At 34.3% G+C, this 6321-nt stretch overlaps 1 long non-coding RNA gene across 1 annotated transcript; it reads right to left on the reverse strand.

Moving 5' to 3' along the window:
* Window positions 1-2116: 2116 nt before the first annotated feature.
* On the reverse strand, window positions 2117-5983 carry LOC140339220 (uncharacterized). Its single transcript, XR_011922405.1, has 3 exons — window positions 5510-5983; window positions 3753-3814; window positions 2117-2269 (listed from the first exon to the last, which is right to left on the reverse strand). It is a non-coding gene; the product is annotated as an uncharacterized lncRNA (long non-coding RNA).
* Between the last annotated feature and the right edge of the window lie 338 nt (window positions 5984-6321).

The raw sequence follows: 6321 nt of genomic DNA on the forward strand, positions 1-6321 counted from the left end.
TATCCCCAATGCCTATTTTTTTTATTAGCTTCACAACCCTTCTATTTTTTAAGTGTTTGGAGATGTCCACACAAAACAACAACAAAAGGAAAAAAACATAAACACAAATTGTAAATGTCTATTTTCTTTTAAATATATTGTGATATTTGAGGTGGTGTTTTTTTTAAGCTTCAGTGCACCTCAGAAAGTGTCTATTTAGATTTAACAGAAAGAATAAAGTCAACCTAACTACACAAAATTACACTTTAAATGCATATCCTAAAAGGTGCTGTATGTAATTAACCTATGTTGAACTGTGTGTTTAAACTTTATATCTAATTCCATATTTACAGTTTTACATTCAAACATAAAAAAAACACCTTCAGGGAAGCCATATATTTTCTTTATTATAAGGATGCAATAGCACTAAAGTAAATATTCAATTTACAGGCTTGTTGAGTGCCACTTAAACACCAGTAAACGCAGTGATCAGATTTAGTTTACCTTTTATGCAACATTAGTGCAGTGTGCCAGAGCTGTGACAAATAAAGCCGCAAGCTCATGGTACTTGGTTGCTGCATTAAAGCCAGACCCAAGTCAAAATTATTTTCAGAGCATTTTTTCTTGTCCAAAACTATGTTTGCCGCTAAATGTTTACCTTGGTTACCTTGGTGGTTTTATATCTTTTTACAGCTTCATTAAAAAAATTACATAATTTATAATTTATGTCTTTTGCAACATTGACTCATAACTTTTGTATGTGTTATGTAAAGTGTTATGTAAAAGTTTATGGCTATAGCTTTTTTTTTTGCATTTTAATTTACTTTTTGATTTGTACATATTTGGTATGTACCATGGACCAGAAGAAAACATGATAACTGAATTTTTTTTACATCCAATTAGATTAGTTTTGGTGGGAAACTAACAATAAGAGCACCACGTCCTTATACATATCATTTGACAAACCCCAATTTATATGAGGTATATCAGGATTTTTGTTGGTGCTTGTTGCCATTGCTTTTAAAACCATATCACAAAAAATGCATCGATACATACATTGATTATATTTCCAGAATATATGTATATCCAATGAACAGTTTGTACTGTTGAGTCCTTGACGCGTTTCACCCGCAGGCTTCCTCAGAAGGACACAGTATTCCAAATCTATCAAGTCGTATAAATATGCTTTGTTTATGTAGCTTTAATCAATCAACTTTATATGTTCACCAAGAAGAATTACTAAAAATCTTCTATTTAAAAAAGTTATCAAGCAAATTTCAACATGTATCCACAAGTAACTCAGTTGCTGTAATTGTGAACGCTGTGACCCCCTAGTGTTAATTCATAACACCCTTTCACTCTCAATGAAGTGCAGAGATAATAAAACACACAATTCCACCTGTGCCATTGCTGTTATATTGGTTCTATATACCTGGATGAAAAAGCTACAGGTGGAATTGTGTGTTTTATTATGCATTGCAGGTGATTATGAGGTGGAAAATATATTCACTGTTCTATTTTGCAATTGTGTAATGTTTGGGTATTCAGTATTTGTAAAGAATGCTTGCAGACAACCAAAGCAATAAAATGGCTGATTTGTTTCTGTAAAAAAAAAAAAAATACTCCTCCATTGTTGTTGGTATCAATTAAAGGAAGAATACCTAAGAAAATGGATTCTCCCAAACCAAGTGCTCTGCACCAAAATGATTAGTGACTTTTTGGCTCCATGTTTTCATCAGTTGGCATGCCTCTCTATTATCCCTTGGGCAGGTTTTAGGTCTGCACTACAGGCTTCTATCCTTTGAACAAGAAATGCAAACATGTTGTCATAATAGGAGGAGAGACGATATCTTGGGAAAAAAAAAGTTTCCAAGAAAAAGCACTCAAGTTACCTGGATTTCTGTAAAAAAAATTGTCTGATTTTCAACAGCTCCCATTATAAAAAAAAACAACTGTTTTAAACCAATAGCATACAATAAATTGTATTGTTCCAAGTTCTAAATCAACAGATTATTTAAATAATTGGGGGTCAACTTTTGGCCACTGACATCACTAAAGAGCTCTGCGTTATATTTAATATATGCAGTAACGCAGAAGATTGGAAGAGACTGTGAATTAAAAATGTCCTGTCCACCTCTAGTACTTAATGGTCACAAACGGACCAGGATTTTATTAAAAGTAGTTCTTTCTGACGTTAAATCACATCTTAATAAATTTGCAGCTGCTACAATATGATAAATATACCAAATGTGTGAAGATCCTGGCTCTTGAAAACTGTAGTTAGACAGCCCTGTTAAAGAGAGATCAAACTATGTTAGTATCTGAGGAAATACCACAGGAAAGGGTCAGTAATTTCAGGGTCAGCTTTCATTTTTGTGCTCTTTACATTACCATTCATGCAAGAAAAGCATATCAAAAAAGGTAAAACACCCCACCCCCCCCAAAAAAAAGACACCACCAAAAAGATACAAACAAACCATTTAGCCAACAAAGATTATGGTAGGAGATATTTTCTAGACCAGCTGTGTGTTTGTTCCTACAGAAAGCAATTTTGACATTATTTTGACATTACATCACAAGTCACATGACTATGAGGCAAGATAGAAGTCTAGAAATGCATCCTTTAATACTGTTCCAGGTCATGCGTTTATCAAGTACGGTAACTACACATAACATACCATGATGATTCTTGTGGCTCTTGCCCAATGGTTTGACATCAAAAATTTTAGGTTGATTTCTAATTAAATTTAAAACCCCTGACATTTTTTTGTCTGTGTCCCATTGGAGAAATATTACCAACCTATCTTGGAAATAATAGCTTTGGGGATAGGGGAGGTTTTAGCCTTTTCTCATCCTTTGTTTAAAAAAGTATTTCTGATTGATACTAAATTACCTTATAGCAATATTTATAGCTGATTGTATGGTTTCGAATGACCATGACGTTTCAACAATGACGTTTCCTACTATATCATTATACCTTTCTGTTAAAGACCTATAGTAACCCTGTGATTTAAGGTTTGTAAAGGGGGTTGAATCCTGTGTTCCACTCTTGGAAACAGTCTACAAGGCCCTCTATTCACAGAAAATATATAAGATCATTCTCATGGAATATCTTACTTTTTATTATATAGGGAAAGAGGGGAGATGGGAAATTATCATCCCCCCGGTTTTACTGGCAACAGAGGTGATATTAAATGGCACGCAGATGCCACATTGACCCAAATACTCCTTTTCCACTGGGATGAAAGTACCCTATGTGGGATTATTCAATTGCTTGTACATTTGCTAATGAACGTGATTTATGTTGAGTCTCTAAGGTTTCATATTTTTGTCAAATAGTGATTTCATGGCACATTTTTCTTTCCTTGTTTACTTCATTAAAGCAACAAAAGTGTCACTTCTGCTTTGTTGAACCCTGAGTGACCCCTTAACATAAAAAGATGTGATAACTTCTTTAACAAATTATATTTGAATAAAGAATTAGCAAATGCTTGAGATATATACCTTTTATATGCTTTTGGTAATGCATCATCTGGTCATTTTCTCTTAAGGTCAGATTACTGTACGGTATGTAGCTAAGATAAATTGTCTGTGAGAACAGACCATAAATTTTCCTGCTCTGGTAACAATGTCACTGGGAAAGGCAGTGAGGTAAAATGTAGAAAAATATTCTATAAAAGAGAAAACTCGCCCTAAAACAGAACTAGAAACCAACACTGAAAAGAAAGCATGAACCGGCTTTGAAGAATATACACAGCCTTGTAAGTACTTACCAACTATTACCAAAGGCATTGGAAGAAGATGGAAGCTTCACTTAACTGTGTTGTAAAAGAGGCTAAAAGAGAAAAGATATATGATTGTTGGATATATCTAAACATTTTCACACAACTGCAAAGGTCTGTAAAAATCAAAATTACCACATCTCCAGAATTTTATACAAATAGCCCCTAAAATAACCTACATTAGTCCAGTTCCTGCAGAGATTTTATAAATGTATTATCAATATGTGTTGTCAGAACTGACATTTTTCTTTTTGAGAACTGCAGATACCTTATTTATGTAAGATAATGACGTTTTTCTTGATGACATTGTCTCTTTAAAGGAAGCTGGAAAAAAATAGACTTACTGACAGTATTAGGAGGTAAGTGAATTATGATACAGGCGGACTCAAGTGTCAATTCAAGCAACAGATGCATCATGATATTTATTTTGATCCTTGTTACTCTTTCCTTCACTATTACATCCTTAAGGCAATTAGTAGAAGAGCTTTAACACAAGTCACTGACCTTTTTAGCAGCATCTACTGGTAAACAATGCATCCTCAAAAGGCTCAGAGGGGGACATTTATTAACTTTGTCACAAAGCAAGGCAATGCTAAACATAAGCAATGAGACCCAGTGAGCCTGATGTATTAAAGCTCCCCAAGACTGGAGAAAATAATATATCATGGGAGAACTTGGATGATCCTATAAACCTGAAATTAAGTTCCTAAAAATCATTTACTATTACTTATTTACAGTGCTGGACAAGATCCATTCTAGGTTTGTTGGATCACTCAGGTTCTCCCATGATAAAGTATATTCTCTAGACTTAGAGAGTTTTAAGAAATCAGATCCAATATATACCCTTTTCTGAAGTGAAAGCAGGCATATGCAGCGTCACCCAGGTATGCTGGCCAACCCTGGTATGCTGCTGCATTACAAAAAACAATAGCTAGTAGAAAATGTGTACTACTCAAAAAAAAGATTAGTGGGAGATAAATATACACAATATAAATATAAATATATATATATATTTATATATATATAAAATGGGGGATTAGCTTCAAAATGCACTCACTGCACAGGGGTACATTATACTTTGGTTCCAATTTAAGGATGCATTGCCTACTTTTATTAAAGCAAAAAAAACAAAATGGACATGTGGGTTTTTTTATAGGCAATGGTGCTAATTGTATTCAATGATAACACTCATAGAATACATAATCATAGTAATGCAAAATCAAATGTACATAATACCATGAAGTTAGATGGCGCAGAGAAGAAACTTGCAAAACAAAAAATTGTCCATTTTGTTTTTTGCTTCTGTATAATCAGGGTTGGCACAGTCCCTGGTAAGGGATATTGTATGAACCTCAGTTCATCACCTTTACTAAGAAGCTCTCCATTGCTACACTAAGTTTTTTTCTTTGGTTGTCTACTTTTACTCACAAAAAAGCTCTTACACAAACAAATTTTCCATTGTTTCTCTCACAGGGAATCCCAAATAAACTGTAGAATTTCTAACAGCCCTATCCAGTCCCATTATTCTCTTCTCTAGGGGCAGATGATGATACCCTGCAAATTTGGCATCATGTATCTCACCTTGTTACAATATATATACTGATATATATATATATATATATATATATATAAAAATAAATATATATATATATATATATATTATATAAAACAATATATATATACATACAGTGTATATGTACATAACACTTTTTACAGTGTTATGGTTATTATAGAGCAGGAACACTTACCTACAGCAGAATTAGAAGTGCAGTGTAGTTGAGAGGGGTGAGCAGCTGAATAAAGAGCATGTGTGGAGACAAACAAGCTGGAATGGCTAAAATCCTGCTCTGTGCTGATGGAAACAAATGGGTATCTATGAGTTAGTGCCCAGGGAGCCTTTCCATATTTACAGCCATATTCCTGCCCACCATACATAAGCAGCCACAACAGTCATAACATGAGGAATGATTTGAAACGGCACTGCAAGAAAAGCTGTCTCTCATGGCCGCCTGTTATCCAATGAGTAAAGGGATGTTGAAATGCTTTGTTTCTGCCAGACACAAGGAGCAGTGGCATTATGAAATAAATGGCTGCATCTCTATGCCTGTGACTCCCTATTGAGTGGTGGTGGCAGTGGCTGTGAGGTGGTCACCAGGGGTTTAAAATAAAACTCAATCATATCCTCAGTGACTGCATTGCTAATTTGGTTAATAAAAGGTCCTTCAGAGTCTGTGAAGTCTCAATCAGTTTGTGCTTGTTTACATTAGAAGGCCTACTGTTGCCATAGAAACCATGACTTCGGGGAGTCTTAGTTGAAGACTGAAGAGGAACGTTATTATCGATAGTATTATTATTTTTCTTTTTGCTTTCTATTAACTCTGCTTAATAGTAAAGAGCAAATTATTATTGCTTTTAGGTGTCCATAAGCTTCTATACTCCAATATTCTATATATATTCTATTCAATCTTCTATATCCAATACTCCAAAAGCATAATTTCCTAGAACTCTCTCACTGGAACCTGTGTAATATAGGCATTGATCTAAGAGTGCATTCATATGA

This window comes from Pyxicephalus adspersus, chromosome 10 (assembly GCF_032062135.1).
Source record: "Pyxicephalus adspersus chromosome 10, UCB_Pads_2.0, whole genome shotgun sequence".
Classification (NCBI taxonomy): Eukaryota; Metazoa; Chordata; class Amphibia; order Anura; family Pyxicephalidae; genus Pyxicephalus; species Pyxicephalus adspersus.